General features: G+C 38.6%; 1 protein-coding gene across 1 annotated transcript in view; it reads right to left on the bottom strand.

Moving 5' to 3' along the window:
- Positions 1 to 3,267: 3,267 nt before the first annotated feature.
- The window catches only part of LOC121079081 (potassium voltage-gated channel subfamily A member 5-like), a 31,630-nt gene continuing 13,101 nt past the window's right edge, over positions 3,268 to 21,796 (bottom strand). The window contains 2 exon segments of the mRNA XM_040575943.1: positions 3,268 to 3,684; positions 6,036 to 6,166. The gene's annotated coding sequence lies outside the window, so the exon portion shown is untranslated.

The raw sequence follows: 21,796 nt of genomic DNA, 5'->3' as shown, positions 1-21,796 counted from the left end.
GCAGCCAGGAGGGCCAACCGAATCCTGGGGTGCATCAAGCATGGCATTGCTAGTCGGTCGAGGGAAGTGATTGTCCCACTCTACTCTGCGCTGGTGCGGCCTCACCTCGAGTACTGTGTGCAGTTCTGGGCACCACAGTACAGAAAGGACATTAAACTGTTGGAGAGTGTCCAGAGGAGGGCGACGAAGATGGTGAAGGGCCTAGAGGGGAAGACATATGAGGAGCGGCTGAGGTCACTGGGCCTGTTCAGCCTGGAGAAGAGGAGGCTGAGGGGGGACCTCATCGCAGTCTACAACTTCCTCGCAAGGGGGAGTGGAGAGGCAGGTGACCTATTCTCTGTAAACACCAGTGATAGGACCCGTGGGAACGGTGTTAAGCTGAGGCAGGGGAAGTTTAGGCTGGACATGAGGAAGAGGTTCTTCACCGAGAGGGTGGTCGCACACTGGAACAGGCTCCCCAGTGAAGTAGTCACTGCACCAAGCCTGTCTGAATTTAAGAAGAGATTGGACTGTGCACTTAGTCACATGGTCTAAACTTTTGGGCAGACCTGTGCGGTGCCAGGAGTTGGACTTGATGATCCTTATGGGTCCCTTCCAACTCGGGATATTCTATGATTCTATGATTCTATGTGTGCTTCCAGTATTCAAAGAGAGTCTACAGGAAAGCTGGGGAGGGACCCTTTGTCAGGGAGTATAGTGATGGGACAAGGAGTAATGGTTTTAAACAAAAAAGTGTAGATTTAGATTAGATATTGGGAAGAAATTATTTACTTGGAGGGTGATGAGTCACTGGAACAGGTTGTTCAGAAGAGCTGTGGATGCCCCATCCCTGGAAGTGTTCAAGGCCAGGTTTGATGTGGCTTTTGAGCAACTTGGTCTAGTGGGAGATGTTCCTTCCCATGGCAGAGGTGTTGAAACTAGATTATTTGAAGGTCCCTTCCAACCCACACCATTCTATGAGTCTGTGATTCTATAATGCTATGATTATGACCACTGTCATCTCCTACAGTCCTCAGACATCTCACTGGAAGTCTTATTGCCTTTTTCCACTTACAAATATACTACAAAGTAACAAGATTGAATTGGTTCATGCTTCATTGTATTTAAATTGGACACTTTTCAAGGTATATGATTTTAAATCTGAAACACAGGCTTGGCATACAGAATTAAATATACAAGAATGAGAAATGTCTTTTGCTCTTTGAATGCTTTGTAAATTACTATATTTGATGGAGCAAGGATATGTTCACAACCCACTGAAACTATCAGAAAATTTTGCATCAACTTCAGTAAACTCAGGAGTCCAAAAGGAATATTATGGCAGCAAAATCTACTCTTGTATAATGGCCTCAAGTTCTTCCTGCCAATGAACATCTTCTAACAAGTATGCCAAAAAAAGCTGAATCTTCCCAAAGCAGAAAAGACATTGGAGGATTTCATGTCCTTGCTCTGAGGGATTTTAATATCTATGAATGCTCATAGCCCACAGAAGTTTGATAAGTTCACTCTGAAATCAAAGTCTATTTTCAAACACTCAAAACTATCCATAAAAAAAGACTTAATTCTGCCTCCACTTGTCCATTTGTGCAGTCTGTTCATGTCAGCTAGGGATACACTTAAGCACATAATGGAACACCTCACTAGATCTACTCACTACAAAAAAAAAAAAAAAAAAAGGGATAGAAAATGTAGTTGAAAAGCAGTTGAACATCCACATGACAAGGGTGGAAGTCCACCCTTGAAGGCCTGAGGTTTGCATCAACCTACAAGTTCCCCAGGCCAAATTACTCTTTTCTTTCTTGCTTGCTTGCTTTTTTTTTTTTTTTTTCTTTTCTTTCTTTTTTCCCCGTTAGTAAAGAGGATAAAAAGAGCAACTTCTGTTAAAAGGATGTGGTTCATATAAATAAGTTTCAGATAAATGCAGCTGAGCTTTCATGTCCTCAATGGGTATAAACCAGAGGAGCTCCACTAATGTAGAAGAAATTAGGCTAGTTTATGCCAGATGAGAATCTGCCTTAAAAACTCCAAAATGGGAGAGCCAGGTCTCATAACATTCAGTTCAAAAAGTAGTACAGGAAAGTAGTGTTTTCACACAAATTCCTCGGAGTCTTCTCTTTTGAATTTAACTTCAAATGGTGGAGCAAAGCAACCTGCTTCCCTTGGGTCTGCTGTTTTGGCACTCATCGGGCTCATTCAATGAACCATTTTCACCAGAAAATGTTTTTGTCTGTTCTCTGCCTCAGAATTAGAGCCCATGAGCAAGTCAGCAAGATACAGATTCTCACAGACATTTTAGGTACTGTCCTCAAATTAGTACTTCAGTTAACTTTGAGCAAAAGCCACATGATTGGGTTTCACCTAATATACTTGCTTGCTCTCACAACAAAAAAACATGCTACGCCATTCAAGATAAAAAAAGTCTCTGTTGTCCCAGGCCAGTGGCAGATCTCTTGACCTACGTTCCTTCTTAAATAACACAATGACTGGGAGCTTTGAAAGGTTATGCTAGCAATCCTTAGAAACTTGCATATTCTGTGACAATGGACATACTGCAAACATTTATTAATCCCTGAGCTGAAGTGACATAGAAGTTATATGCAGCCTGATGAAATGTATAACACCCAGCTGACTCACATGGCTAATACCAGTTCTAAACTTAGACATAGTCAGAATCATAATTAAGAACATATACATTTAGGGAATAGAATAATCTACTATTCAAGTCCAAATAGCCTTGTGAAGCGTTACTGCTGAACTGAATTTGCCACTGACTGGTAATTTTTTCACCATCCCAAATCCTATGTCAGAAGATATTCAGGCTGTTACAGATAGATAGATATTAAGCTGTATATAAAAATAAAAATATAGATTCAGACATTTATGATTATAAAACATTATTCTTTTAAAAACTTATACCTGCTATACAAGTGTTGTGGTTCTGCTGAAGGGGGAAATACTTTTATTGAGTTATAGCCAGGAAAAAAAGGCATAAAGAATACAGGTAATGCACATTTTTCAAATAGCAATATAAACATAAACAGAAAAATGTTCAAGTTAGAGTCACATGAAAGATTAGACTAATCTTCAGATGCATTTTAGACTTGTATGTACAGCAGTTTTATGTTAAAAGTTGAAATACAAACTCCAGACATGCAACATATCTCAAGATTACAAAATAAATAAACAAAGATGAGTGCAAATAAAAGAAAAAGAACCAACACTTGAATCTTGTTCCAGAATGATGAGAAAATTTGATATGTTTGAACCATTGTAGAAGTTACCCAAAGTATAAGAAGAACTTATTTACAAAAGAGAAAGCACAGAGCCCCAGCGGTTTGGGGGATGAAAAGAGGCATTTATTTATTTCCAAACAAAATCTCAGGTAGTTAGGTCTTCTTGTGCCTGGGAGTGAGTTCAAAAGTTTTGAACTTTTATTGCACTCTGCACAGTCCTTTTGTAGTACTAAACAATTTCTCTATGAAAGAAACCTCCAAGAAGAACACTTTCAACAATTTGAAAGAAGAAATCCATCTCGCTGAGAGTGCATGCTTCATGGGGATATCACAGTTATTTGTCCAGGTGAAAGTTTTTCAGCTACTTCTGCTAACCAAAGATGATTTGAGAACAAGGAATAAATACGTTTGGTTTCAGTCTCCGCAACAGTATCTTCCCAATAGTCAGTATCTGCAGGAGGAAAGCAACCAGACTTAGGTAATGCAAAAAGCTATAGAAAGTATCAAGATAAAATCATTAGGCTCCACACTGGATACAGAATAATGGCTTATATTCAAGTGAAAAATGCACCATTATTTCACTTTTCTTTCAGAGGTGCTAATATTAACTGAGTGTCACTAAGCACCATCAGTGGTTTTCCTGCTGGAAAGGTCTCCTTCATCAATTTGTTGCATAATGAAACATCCTAGAGGAAAACAGTATTGCTTCCCCTCTTACAGTTCTTGCAAATTAGATTTTCATGGAAGGCTTTATTCTCTTCAGAAAAATAGGTCAGCTCCCCTGCAGTAATATACACGGTGCAAGGCCTACCTTTCTGCTTGCAATGAATACAATAAATGTAACAACCCCTTCATGCTGGGCATTTTGACATGCAACTAATTCAACTGGTCAAATGACTATTTCCAATGGACAGATTTCCCCTGATCTCAGAGTTGAACAGAGGCCTAAATACTTAAACCTTTTTCTAATTTCCACTCTGAAAATATAGGCCAAAAATATCCCCTTCCGGGAGATTAGTCCTGGAACTTCACTGGGCTTAAAGTTACATTCAAACAAACAATGTTCTAAGAAAAACAGTGGCTATTGAATAGTAAACAAAATGTGTTCCAAAGGCATCACATCATGATTATAATGACTTCAATTTTTCTATAACTTCCAAAATAAATGTATTTTTTCTTTATGTATTGGAAAATAAAAAGACATGATATATAAGAATAAGTTAAATAGATGGAAATATAAAGAATAAATTAAATAGATGGAAATAAAAATATAAAATAACAACCACTTGCTTAAAACCAGTATAAAAAGAAACAGAACATATATTCCAAAATAGCTTCCTAGGCAGACTCTGTAAGACAAAACATGAAAAAAATAACAGTAAAAAGGATTAATCAAAGTAGTTTTAATTAGAGGGACTGAAGAATTTTTTTTCAACTGGGTCTGAAAGGGAGCAAGAATTACTCTGACCATAAACGTACACCTCAGCCATACGATTTCACAAACACATGCCTCACTTAAATCATGTGACCTTAGATTGGTCATGATTTAACAGCACCTTTTTTCAATGTGTGTGCAGATACTTCATTCCATCAAGCAGCCTGAAAGAACAAGGAGGAGGGAGAACCCTACAAACATCTGTCATCCACGTTCTGAGAGCTGCAGCACAGGGACCACACAATCACCTTGCTGCTTGTCAGAGAAGGTTGCCCTGTCACTTGTTTTCGTGTTCCTCAGTTGTGACTTAACATGAAAAAAGCCACATGAAATCCATTTGAAAAATTTTGAACTGAATCCATGTGAAGTAAAATAAACATTTCTTCCTACCCCCAAATAGAAAAGTCTTGGCTTCTATCAAAAGAGATGTCTGTGTGTTAATCCACAGTGAAAACTCAGTGCCAGAGCTGGTACCCTTAGAAGCTAAAGGAGAGTCTCCTGCTGCCTTTATGATGCCCAGATTCCTGACTGAATTGAAAAATAACATGGTAATAGGCTTTCTAAGCTTCAAATAGCTCTCTGTAGATCACTCTCTTGCTCCATTGATTGTAGGAGACATCAAGGTGACTGGGTTAGATGCTTTACTCAAATACTCCAAACAAGCTGAACTGAAAACAGTTCCCCCCCTTAAAGTGCTCCTAATGCTGTTGTGAGTAATTCTCTCAGCATGAAGTTCAGCTAGGACAGAGTGGTAGATATGAGTAGAAAAATAGGGAATGACATCTCAAACTTAAATACCTGAATTTTCCTTTGCTTTTTCTACTTATTTTTTTCTCTACTGAATTGTGTTAGCTTGAATCAAAGTTGATTTTTTTCTCAGCTTTCATAGTATTTTTGTACTTTTCTTCTTTCTTTCCTCTTCCTGAAGGATAACAGGAAGGAAAAAGAAAAAAAAAAAAAAAAAGGAAAGAAAAAGAGAGGGACTTTAAAAGAGAAATTATTTCAGTTTTTCTTTTTCAATTGGTTTTAAATTAACTGAATTTGACATATTCATATGAAATATAAAAATGATGAATGTTGCAAAAGTGGCATTTTTATACTCTGATTACATATTTTTACTGTATGAACTTCTTGATTAAGAATTGTCAGACAACTTAAAGGCACAAGTATTAGAAGTCCCTGCAATCTGGCATCCTGAGCCATAATCTTTCAGAGCAGCATACAGAGATCAGTTTTGAGCAGTAGAGCATCTACGGTATAATATAGTAGTGTATGTAATACAAGCTAGGATAACACAGAGTAAGAGATTAATATTTTGCATCATACTCTGCTCTGTTATTTTTATCCTGCTGTTTCTTTCAACTCACCGTCTCATGACTCACACCCTCCCCACACTGGAATTTCTGTCTCAGTCCCGTGGCTCATTGGTGTGTTATGGAAGACGATGCCGTGGAAAGCCATCTGGAGACCTGCACTACTGCATGAGCTCCAGGCCACTCTGAAAAACACAGAGACAGCATTATTTACTGATTTATCATGCAACTACTCTGACTTGTGCAGTTTCTCTAGCAATCAGTCTTCAGTATTTGTGAAGGTTGAAGTTCTTCCTGTTCTTATTGCCTTGGTGATGTCCCTGGATATGAAAATGGTTTAAAAGTTCAAATTACTGATAGTCATAAGGAAAACTGACATTGTACAAAACCTTTAGAAAAATTACTGGCCTCCTCCTGTGAGGTGCTGAGGGCCCCTTTTGAGACATGTTAATGAAATGCAGTATCAATAAAATAGCTCTTCCTTACACAGTTCTTGACTAGCTTTATCACCTTAGGACATGACCTTAGATGCCACAATAGACAGACCATCAAGGATTTATGCTTCATGAACCCAAAACACAGTTACCCGATATGGAATAGTGAGAGCCATCCCTCACCAGCAGATATGCGATGAAAGCCAGGTCATAAGAGGAATTAGATGCTTAAATCCTTAGTAATTGCATGCTTAGGTACTGTGATACAAAATCCCATGTCAATCTGCTGCAGTATAAACCTGTACTCACACTTCTTAAGGGACTCATCTTCTCAAGTCCTAGACTTTGGATTCTGCTTAAATCCAGAAATAACTAGACAGGAGTCTGAGTATTATCAAGTTCCAGAAATGAGAGTGATCATAGGAAACATAGTTTTCTAGGCTTCTTCTTTTCTTTTTCTTTTTTCTTTTTTCTTTTTTCTTTTCTTTTCTTTTCTTTTCTTTTCTTTTCTTTTCCTTTTCTTTTTTCTTTTCTTTTTCTTTTCTTTTCTTTTCTTTTCTTTTCTTTTCTTTTCTTTTCTTTTCTTCTTTTCTTTTCTTTTTTTCTTTCTTTTCTTTCTTTCTTTTCTTTTTTTTCTTTTCTTTCTTTCTTTTTCTTTTCTTTTCTTTTTTTTCTCTTCTCTTTCTTTCTTCTTTCTCTTCTCTTCTCTCTCTTCTTATCTTCTTTTCTCTTTCTCTTCTCTTCTCTTCTCTTCTCTTTTTCTTTCTTTTTCTTCTCTTTCTCTTCTCTTCTCTTTCTTCTCTTCTCTTCTATTCCTTTCTCTTCTTCTCGTCTTTCTCTTCTCTTCTCTTCTCTCTCTTCTCTTTCCTTCTCTTCTTTATCTTCTTCTCTCTCTTCTTCTCTTCTTCTCTTTTCTTCTCTCTCTTTCTTCTTTTCTCTATTCTCTTCTCTTTCTCTTTCTCTCTCTCTTCTCTTCTCTTTTCTTTTCTTCCTTTCCTTTTTTCTTTTCTTTTCTTTTCTTTCTTTTTTTCTTTCTTTCTTTCTTTTCTTTCTTTTCTTTTCTTTTCTTCTTTTCTCTTCTCTTCTTACTTCTCTTCTTTTTTTCTCTCTTTCCTTCTTTCTTCTCTCTCTTCTCTTCTCTTCTCTTCTCTTCTCTTCTCTTCTCTTCCTTCTCTTTTTCCCTTCTCTTCTCTTTTCCTGCTCTTCTTCTTCTCTTTCTTGCTTCTCTTCTCTTCTCTTCTTCTTCTCTCTTTCTTTCTCTTCCCTCTTCTCTTTCTCTTCTCTTCTCTTTTCCCTTCTCTTCTTTCTCTTGCTTCTCTCTCTTTCTCTCTTCTCTTCCTCTTCTCTTCTCTTCTTTCTATTTCTCTTTCTTTTTCTTCTTTTTTCTCTTCTTTCTTTCTTTTCTCTTTTTTCTTTTCTTTTTATTCTTTTCTCTTCTTTTCTCTTCTTTTTCCTTTTTTCTTTTTTCTTTTTCTTTTTCTTTTTCATTTTCTTTTTCTTCCTACTTTCCTTCCTTCCTTTCTTCCCTTTCCCTTTCCTTTCCCTTCCTTCCTTCCTTCCTTCCCTTCCCTTCCTCCCTTTTCCTTCCCTTTCCCTTCCCTTCCCTTCCCTCCCTTCCCTTCCCTTCCCTTCCTTTCCTTCCCTTCCCTTCCCTTCCCTTCCCTTCCCTTCCTTCCCTTCCTTCCCCCCTTCCTTCCCTTCCTTCCCTTCCCTTCCCTTCCCTTCCTTTCCTTCCCTTCCCTTCCCTTCCCTTCCCTTCTCTTCCCTTTCCTTCCCTTCCCTTCCCTTCCTTCCCTTCCCTTTCCTTTCCTTTTCTTTCCTTTCCTTTCCGCTCCTTTCCTTTCCTCTCCGTTCCTTTCCGCTCCTTTCCTTTCCTTTCTTCTCCTTTCCTTTCCTTTCCTATTTTTTCCTTTCCTTTCCTTTCCTTTCCTTTCTTCTAAATTTCTTTATGTCTCTATTGAGTGTTAGAGACCTTTTTCGAGAATCCCATTTCCCTCCTTTGTCCGTCTGTATCAGAACTTTCAACTCCATTTTCCTGAGAGCATTTCTAACCAAACAGAAGCCAAGATCAGAGAGGGTTCACTTTTTTGTGAACTCCCTAGGTTAGAGGGAATCCCTCAATACTATGTGAATTAGAAATTGGATACCATGTATTCCTTCAAAAATATTTTAAATCTACCTTCAAAAAATTTTAAATCTAAGGCTAGAAGGTCATCTTTTCTCCTTTTTCATTAGGAGAAGTCAAAGAAGCATTGTCAATGGAATATCTGCATCTGCCAAAAAATGGCATTTGTATGGGGAAAGGGAAATAATATCCTAACTCAGGGCTGAGAATTCCACTCAGTAGCAATATTTGTCTCACACAGCTACTGGAGGAGTGAGGTCTCCAAGGACTTTAGGATGTATCTAGTCAAAGTCTAGTCTAACTTTTTGCTGAGAAGGTAGGTGGGAATGGCTTGGATCTGGGGTAAGGTTAGCAGAGGGATCATTTGTGCTACAGTGCATTATTCCAACTTTCACAGACAAATCTGCCCAAAGGTCTCAACTAGCCCTTTATCTATCCCTTTTAAACCACGTGGCCTCCTGCTTTTCCACTCTGTCAAATCTTGTTTTGCAGGTAACAAAACAAAACAAAATAAAAATATGTTTTATTCTTATCACTGTTTTGTTCTCCAAATTCATCTCGAGGCAAACTTCATATACTGTCACCTCAACTCAAGTCCTATATGTGGACTTCTGATGGTGACTCAGAGACAAGACAGCAAATCTTTTGTTGGTAGCTTAAGCCAACAGAGACATTTTGCTGCTCAACATCCAGATGCCAGCTCAAGTCACCCATCACATCCTCTGCTCTCTCCTCTGTCCATTCCCAATCTAGCTGGCTGCCTGGAGGGAAGAGGATGTGCGTGAGAAAGAACTAAGACTGAAGGCTTGCACATCCTCACCACATTCAAATGTCAGGTCTTCATGAAGACAAAGGACAGAAGCTTCCCTCAGTCCAATCACAATCTAGAAATGTGATCCCAGCATACCAGTCGTGTCATTTCTCTTGGATAATTCCTCCAGCTGGAGTGCAATCCATGCAAAAGCTCGAGGAGGATGTAATTAGTGACCTGAAATGAAGCCTGGGAAAACTGCAGTAGAAGCTTCCACTAGAGTCAGCACCTCAGGACAACAAATGCTGTTGCAGTTTGATAGATGATTACAACACAACATAAACCACCCACTACAGGGAATTGGAGCAGCCAGAGAAAGCTTGTTAAAGCAGCAGTGTCCTGCTGTGAGCGGCTGTGGGCTTTCTGTTCAGAAGGCAGGCTCCTTGGTACTATGACTTAAACAAAAGTTTTTGCTTGTCAAACTTGCATCAACAATATTTTCAAGTAGTGCTGAGCTGCAGCCTCTTGTCCTGAATCTGTATTTGTTTGGAGCTGCTCTAAGATGACTATATGAAATAAATGGGGCTTTTAAAATATCTTAGTTTTCAGGTTTGTCTTATCATCTGAGAGGCAAAAATATCCAGAAAAACAATTGCTCAAAACAGCTGTGAAATCACTTGTAAACAGGAGCTCTTCATTCACATCAAGCTGCTATTGTGTTGCTGCACTTCCTTGCACGTCTCATCCAGGTGATCCAAACACAGGGGAGGGAAGTTGCAGAGGCACAGTCCAGTGTGCTCACTGGTAGTTAACAAGCAAGGGACTTTTTCATTTTCAGTGAATCTCCTTTTTTTTTTTTTTTTTTTTTTTTTTTTTTGAGCATGTTAGGTCTCGAAAGAGATATGCAGTATGGAAACATGCCTGTTTCAATTCAGAGTTCTCTGGGAAAGGTTCTCAGATGGGACACTAAGTCTTTACCAGCCCTTGCAGACATATCTTGCAGTTCCTTCCTCAAGAAAGCTTGTCTCGCAACATGTCTCTGTGGTAGCTGCTTGTACATGATTGATGAAATTATGTAAGGGCACTGTAGGCTGAAAGACTATGTATCCTGGATGGTAACTGTACAATTGTACAATTGTTTCTGGGCCAGTCTAAACATGATGCTAACTAAGACCATGAAAAGAATGTCTCACTGCTTGTGACTTCCCAGGGTAACAGCAAACACTCTCAACATACACAAAAGAGAAATTAAAAGGGAAGATTCCTGTGTCTTGCCACATTCCCAGACACAGCAGCCAGGTAGCCCAAATGAAGCTTAAAGGTTGATCTACACTATTCTTTGATATGTGCTAGGCACTAGATGTGATTAATTGGGAGAGGTTTGAGGGGAGAAGGAGATGGAAGAGATGAGAATGAAAAAGCAGATTTAGAAGATACCCTCTTGGGATTTTAAACAGCCATTGCAAACCCCAAGTTGTCAGCATCTAATGAGGAACTTGAACCTGAGTCTCTAATGTTGGTTATAGTCCCAAGTCACTCACACTGATTTGGTATACTATTCTCCTTTCATCTCACATGAAAAAACAAAGTTTTAGTTAATGGAGGAAGGAAACTGGGTAGGAATACAATACGCAGTCAACTCTACTATGGGTCATAAAGGATTTTAGTCAACCAGCTGTCAAATAGAGCAAACCACAATTTTCCTCACTACTATAAACCTTCAGGAGATTTCATTCATCTTTGATGGCTTGGGATGTCAAGACCAACCCTCTTCCTGCTCACTAAATGAAAAAGGTGAGTGAGGCTCTGATTCTATGACAGATGGTGGGTGTCATTATGGGCTTCAAGTTTAGAGTTTACATCCTCACCTAACAAAATGTCTTCTGGCACTGTTAATCCACAAAGCTATGCAAATACTTTTCTCTTTGGACTCATCCCATTTCAATCCTACATGTAGGAATTTTCAACCTATCTGCTAGCAGATTTCCCATACTTATTTTAAATAAGATTTTTAGTACATGCATCCCCTCTAAATGCATCTTGACTGCACATGGAGACCACCATTGGATATAAACATTAGCAGGCACTGAAAATAACACAGAAGATTAGTTCCTTGCTTGGTGCATCTCTGGAAAGCACTTAAAGTAATTGATGCAAGACTAAAGCTGCCAGGATGAAACTGAATCTTAAAGTGTAAGAATTTTGCCTTGAATATGAGGTGTAACCAGTTTCAAGACAAGTATTATAGTACATATTTTGAACAAGAATTAACAGGAAAGAAATCTGGAAAAAAACAAAACAAAACAACAACAAAAACCATTGCTACTTGATATTTTGGCACTAGAAGCATGTGAGATATTTCTCCATCTTACAAAGAGCTTCTGTCCTAAGATGAAATGTTTATAGTTTGCTTTTTCAAGTATCTACAAGTAAGTTTTGGATTTACCAGTATTAACTGATTCATACAACTTTTATACTACTCTGTCCACGAATGATTAGTTGCCAATCTCACTGTATTTTAAGATCAGCACCAGATGGAGAGCAAATAGACTTGCTTATTCCAGGGATTTATAAAAAGTGTAATTCAGCAAATATACCTCTGAAACACAATGCTGATGTGCAAGAGTCTAACAATCTTTCCGAAGAAACTACCTGATGCTACAGTAACTGGATTCAAGTTATTGACAGAGATCATCAGTATTCTTTCTTTGAAAGGATCATCAGTCTCCTCTCCTCTGTCTGAAACAGAATGCTGAGCTCAATTCGGATCCCTGGGAAGTCAGTGGCACAGCTTCAAGGATCTTGAATAGAATCAGGACTGGGCCTGTTGTTTCTGAGTAAATGGTAATTATGTAGACTGCACACGTTAACTGCCACAATAGGGTCAGATTAGCTTTTCATTTTCATACATGCTATTTAATTAAATCAGCCCTGATATGTTCATCAATATGAGAGCGATCATCCTGAGGCATCGCTTTTCCTCTCTCCCTGCTTTTGCCCAGTCTATGTGAGGGCATACTTCTCTGTGAACTGGGAATGAAGACCAGGAACATAATAACATCAGAAAAAATAAAGAGTCTGCTGAACACAATACCATCTACCTTAACATGAAGAAGTATTGGGCAGGTTTCTGGTCCTAAAGCTACCAGCTGCCTATCTGCAAAGGCAAATTCAGGCTGGCAAGGCAATGTTGTGTCTGACCAGAATATAACTTCAACAGGTGTTGCTAGAGCCTGTAGGAGGTGTGTCTCTCTGAGCCTCACAGAGGCTGTCAAAATTAACAAGGACAGCTTGATAAGACAGTCTAACGTCTTTTGCTACTTGTTCAAGAACCAGGCCATTCACAAATGACAAAGAGCCAAAGGATGAAACCATCTTTCAGCAGAGTCTCACACACCCACAGCAAGACACACAGATTTACTTTCACTGCAACACTTGAACATCTCCTGAGAAAATAAGATTATTGAGCTCCAAATGGCTAACGGACCCAGTCAGTGCTCAGTGGAGTCCTTTATCATTCACTGTTGCTCCTCATAACTTAGAGCACTCACCAACCTAGCTTGACCCTCCTGAAATTACAGAAACAAGTAAATCAAACTTCTAGATCCCAGCAGATCATAACATCCTATTCTGTATTCAGGGACAATCTTGCAGTGAATGCAGCAGTCATTTGTTCCTGTTGAATGTACACTGTCACAGACACATCTCTTGTCATCATTGGTCCATTATGATCTTTCTCACTGATTATTTGAATTTCCTCTGGAGAGGTAGAAGTGAAATAAAGTAGCACTCCCCCCCCCCCCCCCCCTTTTTTTAAACTATTTGGGACAAAAAGGAACTTTGAGGGCCTCAGAAGGAGGAAAAAGCTAGATGAATATACACCTAAATGGCCACTGAAATTTGTAACAATATAATAATAAAGAAAAAAATATTCATACGCATTACAGGGATATAAATATCTGTATACATTCTGAAAAAAAAGAAAAAAAAAAAAAAAAAAAAAGAAAAGGCTAGAACACTTCCGGGCATGTCTATGCAAGCAGTTTAAAGACAAGATAGCTAGAATGTTCAACAGAAGCATTCAAATCTGAATATGCCCAACTCTCACCACAGTGAACATCCAAAAGACTGGCAGCAACCACTTTGGGTCAGTACTCTTCAGTTCCTGAGAAAGACTACCAGTGCAGACACAGTTTAGTACCTGCTAAGCGAAGGTTTCTGATCACTATGCAAGCTGCAATCAAAGCTATGAAGATGTCAGGGTGCACGTGGAAAATAAAATGAAGCTGAAAATGTCATGCCGCCTTTACATTAATTAGTGGATCAGCCCATTTGGGATCTGTGAACAGATTTAAATGCTGGAGTTCAAAACATATGAAAAGGCTCCCAGAAAATATGCTAATGATCCAGGGCCTCAATCAACTGTCATATATAAAGTTGTAGAAAAGACTGGGTTATTTACTTCATAAAGGATATAAATAAGACTTTCAGTAAAATGTATGTTATAGAGAACAATGTAAATCAGACAGACTAGGACTTTTTGTTCACTGAGAAAAAAATGTCAGGGACAATCAATAAAATATATGTCAGGAAGTTTAAAAACAGGAAAAGGAAATATGTTTTTACAAGGCATGCAATTAAGCCATGGAATTAGTGACACAGGAAATTGTACAGGGAAAATACTTAACTGTATTCCAAAGGAGCAGGACATTTAAGGGAATATCCAGATATCCACGGTTATAAGTTATAGACAATAAAAACATGGAATAGATGGCTATTCCAGCTATCTTCTCAAATTCTTAATATTAGTGTGGCTGTGATGCTGTACAATGTCTTTAAACATCACTTTGTTACTTATAACTCCTCAGATAAGTTTTCTTAAGGAAACCCCAAGTCCCATTTGCCTCAAATTCCTTCTGACTTCTATAGCTCCATTTTATCCAGGTTAAACATTATGCACTGACAGTGACACCCAGCCTTATATAGTTCCATGTATTGCCTTTCTGGAGAGCACAGAACCAGACTGAATCATAATTTAAGTTCAGAGATGACAGTGAATACTAATTACCTCATCCCTAACCTTTTGCAAACTGCTGTCTCTGATTTTTTTTCACTATTCTGAGCAAGGTGCAGACCCATTGCTATTCCGTCTGACTCATAGTAGGAAAGTTACTGAAAGCATCAGCAGTGCTGCTTAAACCATATTTGTTGAAGCCAGTAGCAAAATTTCCATTCAGTTCTGTAGTAGAGGATCACGCCTTCCGAGTCCAGATACAATTCAAATCAAATAAAGGTAGAGCAGACATTTCTCTGACCCTAATTCTAGGTCACCAGTCTGTTTTACAGCTAGGAAAGGTAAAGTATTTTTCATAGCTTACAGGATTAAGTTATCTTCATTCATAATAGCCAGGACATTTGATGAGAGCTAGACATACCTGCATATTGAGCAGCACAGGTCATTCTCAATGCTACCTGTACTTCATCCTGGGTCATATTAATTGCATTCAACACCTATAGATGACAAAAGGAATTTAGGACCTGGGGGAAAAACAACAAACAAACAAACAAACAAACAAAAACACTCAAGGCTCAGCACAATGTAAAATTATGCCATTTGTTTACAGCAAATTATAAACATGGCATGGCTGTTTGTCAATGATTTTCAGTCTTTCCAGACTTATCAAATGACTCTTAAAAATGGGGATTTTCTGCCTAGGAAAAAGTCATTTTTAGTCTGGTTAGTCCCTGTACAGTCACTCTCCTTTAAAATAATAAAGTTTAAATTTGTTTCAGTATGTTGAAGTGGACTAAGTTATATTGAGTCAGATTTACCGTTTTTCGAAATGTGATTATTCACGGAGGAATATATACCACTTCAAGTCATACACATCAGATCTAGCTATTATTTCATTCAGATTAAGTTTTCAAAGTGTTCCCACATAAATGAAGCTTTACAGCTTTAGAAAAAACCTATCTCCGACACGTGGTCTTTCTCTACAGCAGGAAAATTGCTGTAACATCCTAAGGTCTGAAGACGTAGTAACGTCCATATCATAGACACTGCATTTTGCCCAAACAAATGTAGCTGTCACCAAAATAGACCAAAATTCTACAATGGAAATTGCATGATGATTCTCAGAACATATATATATATTTTGGCAATGCCCCAGCTACGCTTCTGTCCCTTCTTATGATTATAACCTATAGAAGTAACAAAAGGTAAAGCACAACTATTTGCGGGTTTGCCTTTCTTTCTTTCTTCTTCCTTTCTTCCTTCTTCCTTTCTTCCTTTCTTCCTTTCTTTTCTTCTTTTTTGTTCTTTGTTTCTTTCTCTTTTCTTCTTTCTTTTTTTTTTCTTTCTTTCTTTCTTCTTCTCTTTTTTCTTTTCTCTCTCTCTCTCTCCTTCCTTCCTTTCTTCCTTTCTCTTTCTTTTTTTCTTCCTTCCTTTTCCTTCTTTCTTCCTTCCTTCTTCTTCTTTCTTTCTTCCTTTCATTTCTTTCTTTTTCTTTCTTTCTTTCTTCTTTCTTTCTTTCTTTCTTTCTTCTTTCTTTCTTTTTCTTTTTTCTTTCTTTTTCTTTCTTCTTTTTTTCTTTTCTTTCTTCTTTCTCCTTCCTTCCTTCCTTCACTTCCTTCCTTCCTTCTTTCTCTCTCTTTTTCTTTTTCTTTTTTTTCTTTCTTTTTTTTTCTTTTTCTTTTTCTTTTTTTTTTCTGTAAAGATGCTTTTGTAAGATATTCTTTGCTTTTAGCCTGTGTGCTTATAGAATTATTTTGAAAAGCTACTAGGCAGATGGTCCCCAAATGTGAGTTAATAACTTGTAGTTAGCTTTTGGGGAAGCTTTTGAAATCCTTCATGCAAAATGATTTTGCAAACCGCCTGCATGCCATTCTTTGACTATTCTAGCAGACTTTCAAAATGGTCAAGAGAAAATGACAGATTATGTTCTTTGTATTGCAGCAGATTGTTATTTTATTTTCCAATGGTGCAAGAATATAAAGGGAAACAAAACAATTCACAAGGCTTTTGCTGAAGATTTTTCTAGAATTTGGTATCCTTACTGGATACAAAGTCAGGTTCTGTGTGCCTATGCCCCTCTTCTGCAACCTTTCTGCAGCATTTATTATCATTCAAAAAAGGCTGTTTTTTCACAAAATGGAATAGGCTGAGGATTTGACAACCAGAGTCAGACTTCACAGCATCATAAGCTTAAAAAAAAACAGATTTCAAATGTAGGGCTCTTCCTGTCTACCTTTGCATTGTTACAGATACTGCATTTTTGCACAGTAAAAAGTTAAAAATGTTGCTAGTGTCTGATCAGGTGAGCATTTTATCAGTGTTTTTAACAAATATCACAAGAAATCCATCACTACAATGGCAACAAAATGCTGTAGTCTTTCTTAGCAATGGCAACAGATCAAACACCTTCTAATTCCCCCACAAATTTTCCACATATGAACTGATGAAGTTTAAGTGCCCTGACTTCGGGATGATCCATAATTTCAACCCAAGATATTAAAAAAAAAAAAAAAAAAAAAAAAAAAAAAGCTAAGAGCTCTGAGTTGGTAGTTACAATGAGTGAACCTTTACCTCAAGCATAGCAAAACCTACCAAAAGGGAACAGGAAATAACACTTTCTGGACTGAAACAAAGACTGAATGATGAGGAACAAACTTCAAGATGTACTTTCTGCCCTGCCTTCTTAGAAGTCACATACTGTTAATACATGTGTATCTATATTTCCTTTTTAAAATCCGCAGTTCCTTCACTTACAGCTCTCACAAGGAGAGAATGAGAGAAACAATACACCAAGGCTGTTAGCTACATTTCTTACAGCATTGTTGGAGGTGGTGAATGCAGAATCAGCGATGAACACAGTATAAGAATGTAAATAAAACAGATCAAAATGGCCAGGAGCAAAAGGGTGAAGCCTAGTGATTAGAGTGATAAACAAATTTGTAGATTCAACAGCAGAGTGCATATAACAACTATCCTACTAGATGTCACTAAATTGACAGTAATTCTGGCCAGGTACTTAACACTTCATTTGAGTTTATGACCATAAGACATGTTGGCAGAAAGTGCGACCACATGATCCTTAAAATTAAGGTATTAGTTCCATTCAGGAAATACATTCTCTGTCCTGCACCCTGGCACTATGTGATCTTGGGAAAATAGTTCAGGGCCCAGTTATGCTTTTCAGGTCCACATTCTAAACACAGCACAGTAACATTTCTTGCTTTTTTTACCATCTATTCTCAAAGCAGGCCATAAAGTCCTATCCCATAAAGAAAATGCCACAGTGGAAGTAATACGTATGGATAGTTGGTTGGTAAGTAGGGAGGAATCAACAAACTCTCTGCATAGTACTTTACTTACGAAAGGAAATAGGATGAGCAGTTATTCAGTTCCGGGAAGTAAAGAAGCTGCAGCTAGCACTACTGCTGTGCATGGATGCTGTGGGGCATGCAAATTAATCTACTTAAAACTCAGCCTATTTAAAGTCTAATAATAAAGAGACAGCTTTCTTGTAAACTCTTCCTCCATTCCTCCTAACCCTCCAAGCACTCCAACTTCAATGCAGCAGAAAAGAATAAGAGTTTCGGTTTCAAGATTTTGTTTCCTCAACTTGTAAAACACCAGGATGGCATGAGACAGACCATGACAAACCTGGTCCCAAACTCACTGAAATCAAGAGGGTCTCTTGGTCTCTGTCTGCCGGTCTCTCTGTCTCTCAGCTACAACAGACTTCAGGAGAAGTTAGAAGTCTGAAAATTGTTTGAATGTACTGCTAGAGGAATGGAAGGAGTCTGTCTAAATATGCTCTTTTACCATATTACTAAGAACAACTCTGCTTCTTGCTGTAATTCTATAAATGACATCTAATCAGTATTTGCTACATTCAGAGAAATCTGTGAATACATTTTTTTTTTAAATAGTGTATTCATTCACTATGTCCTTCCTGTATTGATAGAGTAAGATTTAGGAAACTAATGCAATAACTTTTCCCTAAGAATAGCAGTATTCATTTGGCTATTTTCTTTGTGCACTCAGCTACCTTTACAAAAGTTTTAAAATATTTTTTTTTAAGGCTAGTGCCTGCCAAATTTGCTTTAAAACAGCCAACACATTCAAAAACTACTAAAAAAAAACAAAAACAAAAACACAGAGTGACTAAAAAAACTCTGCTTCCCTTGGAAACAATCAAATCCTTTTACAGAATGAATCAGAATGGATCCAGCTCAGTTCAATATGCTGCCTTCTGTTATGCTGATTTCTGTGGTACTCCACACAGCAGTTGTAGAGAAGTCCTATCATATGTCAAAATAGCTGTACCTAAACTTTCTGCTCAGACCACCAATAAGCCACAGTGTCCCTGTGTGGGAAGCCATCCACAACATAAAGCCAGCCCAGGGAGTCCTGCCAAGGACAGAATATGCACTCCACAACACATGGGCTGGTACGTGCAGCACAGGCACAGCCACATCCGCTCGGCCTTGTAACATGTGAACATAACATAAGGTAAACAGGAGAGAGATGACAAGACTGAGCATTCCAGGCTCTGGAGACTGCTGACTCTGCAAAATGTTCTCGTGCTGGGAAACAATGGTGCATGCTGCAAACAAACGTATGCTACCACTCATCAGGGGAGAGGGGAGAGCCAGCTGCACGGAATATGCCAAGCAGAGCGCAAGAAGAGCCGCTGGTCCTGTTGAGCACTGACCCATGGGGCAATCCAGCAGATGCTGCTTCTCACAGAGGCAAGACACAGCCAGTCAGCAGACTGGGCTAAGCACTGAGCTCAGCTGGAGCTGAGGTCCTGCCACTCACTGAGCACTATTTTGCCTCCGTGAAAAGCACCAGCTCCTGGCCCCAGGCTCCTACTGAGATCCACGCTCAACAGAGCCAGCAAAACAGCGGGAGTCGCCTGCAGCCCTGGATATAGACATAGCCAATCTGCTCTTAGCATGCACTGATATTGTACCTTAGGGTATGTCCCATGCTGGTTTAACCCATGTACAACCCCTGTTCACTTAGGGTGGTCTGCTTCTCCTCGAGTAACGAGCAGCATTTGACCTGCATCTGTGAAAGACTACTATTTGTTAATGAGACATTTGCTCTGTTGAGAACAGTTAAAATGAGCATGCTGCAAAGCCTACGAAAATTCACATTCATAGCATACTAATCAACTGCACTCATCCTGCAAATTCTGCCATCTTACTGTGAAATGAAAAGGCTGGATTCACTGCAAATCAGCTCAGCTCTACACTATTTTGTCCCAGTCATCAGCACCAAACTAGAAGGAACAGCCATGGATCAGGAAGGAGATTTGTCTGAACCACTTTGTTTGTTATCCTTGCATGTTAAACCTTGGAAAATCTTCCCCCCCCCCCCCCCCCAGGATCTTTTGCTGTAGTTGTGCCTTCCTTTGAGAAAGATGCTAAATTGACTGCTTATCATTTGGTCTGAAAGGCGAATAAGTATCTCCTAACAGAATCAGAATCTTCTGGAATTCCCTTCTACTCTTCTTAAATTGAGAAGGCACTCATTGCACACACCCAAGTAGGTACTTCATGAGTAAGACTTCTTTTCTGTAAAGGTACCTGGCTCATGTTTCCTGTTCAACAGAGACTCTAAAACTTTACAGAATCAGCCATTGGCAGAACTCCCAGGATATTTTTCCATTTGCACATATTTCTAAAAATGTCAACGCCAGTCTAACCATTCTCATCTGGGAAGCCTGACATCAGATGTGCATTAGCCCAGGAAAAAAAAATCTAAAATGAAAACCCCTTCTTAAAAGGAAAACAAATTCGAAGTATGTTACACTGGCTCCTGTCTCTGAGTTCTATGCAAATAACAGGAGGAAATTTTACAATGTGCATTTACTCCCATTATAATTCAATTAGAAAATCAGATAAAGAAGCAGTATGGATTTCAGGGATAAAGAGTGGATGGTATATGAAATTAAAGACTGATTCTTGAATATTTGGGTTAATTACCAACAGCAGAAAATAAATAAATAAATAAATAAAAATCCCAGGCAGAGTTTTAAGAGCCATGCTCTCTTTGCAGTCCTGGAATTAAAACCAGACAGCTAGATAACACTACATCTAGCTGTGGGAGAGCTTCCCCAGGGAAGAAGCATTTTGCATGAACATTTTGCTCCAGACATCAGTCTCCATTACTGTCTCTTCCAAATGTGGACCTTCACACACCTTCCCAGCCATTACCTTCTGGGAAATACATATAGATGAGCAAGATGTGCTAGGCTGCTATTTGCAAGCTAAGTTTGGACAATAACCAGTATTCTATCTCACACTTTCTTCTCCCACAGCACAGGTTCTCAGCATGCTATCACTGTAAGAGAGGTCTCTACTTTATTTGGTCTGTCAAAACTCAAGGGAAAAAAGGATATGACTGCACACCTCAAGTCTATCTGAGTAGGACTCCTGGAACAGAACAAAAGTTGATTTCAGTAGGGCTAATTCACCGCTACAGAGTGAACAGAGGGCCGGATGGAATCCCGAAATATTTTAAATACATATCATTCTGCCCATGAACACTGCAATAATGATATCACAACTTCTCTCTCCAAGGTTAATTATTAGAAAAGCTCCTTCCCCTTACCAGCTCCCATAATGATTTTGATCACTTACCTCTAAGGTATGTTTGGTTTGAATTATACTTTTGACTTCTTGTTTTGTTGTTGTTGTTTTTTAATGTCCATGTATGTGTTCTGTCTCTAGGTATTGAATAATTCCTAAATATGATTATTCATTACTGAAACAGACCTTGAGGACTGATGCCCTGGGAAGTTTAATGAAACTTTCCATGTGGTGGATCTAAGCATTCCAGACCTCAAGTTCTCATGGTTGCATAAGACATAAACCCCACACTAAGCCTGCCCACTCATTTGCTGGGTAAACCCCTCTCCACAGCAGAAATTCTTCAGAATATTTGCTTAAATTGCCATCATCGGACAGGTCTCCAGTACTCAGAAGTCTTGTCCTGCCAATCCTCCTAGAAAGATGACAAATTCTGTCAAAAACAGAGACAGAGGACAAAACTGAGTCATTAGAAGAAAGACTATGTTCAGTGGAAGATCATAAGTTGTTCTGCCTACAAACACTAAAAAAATGAATTCCCATTGATACATTTACCTGCCCTTAGCACTTCATTCAGAGTGACTTGCTTCTTACCTATTTGTTGGGATGGCTGAGGTCATTAACATCTTAAATTATTGCAGTTATTGCTGTCATGATCTACAAATTACCACATCAGAAAAGATCTGAAGTTGAAGTTTACTTCTAGACATCACACTAACTTCTCAATCTGACTGAATGTAACTAATGTTTCAGTCCCTGGGGACCACAACAGAGCAAATGCTGACACACAGATTCTCCTGAAGCTACAGAAGAATTCTAGTGGTGGTTCACTCTACCCCTGTGCTGGATGCTCCATTGTTTACAGCGCTGGAAGCAGTAACAGTTACATGCATTTGTAATA

This window comes from Cygnus olor, chromosome 1 (genome assembly GCF_009769625.2).
Source record: "Cygnus olor isolate bCygOlo1 chromosome 1, bCygOlo1.pri.v2, whole genome shotgun sequence".
Lineage (NCBI taxonomy): Eukaryota > Metazoa > Chordata > Aves > Anseriformes > Anatidae > Cygnus > Cygnus olor.
This window is presented reverse-complemented; position numbering and strand designations above follow the sequence as displayed.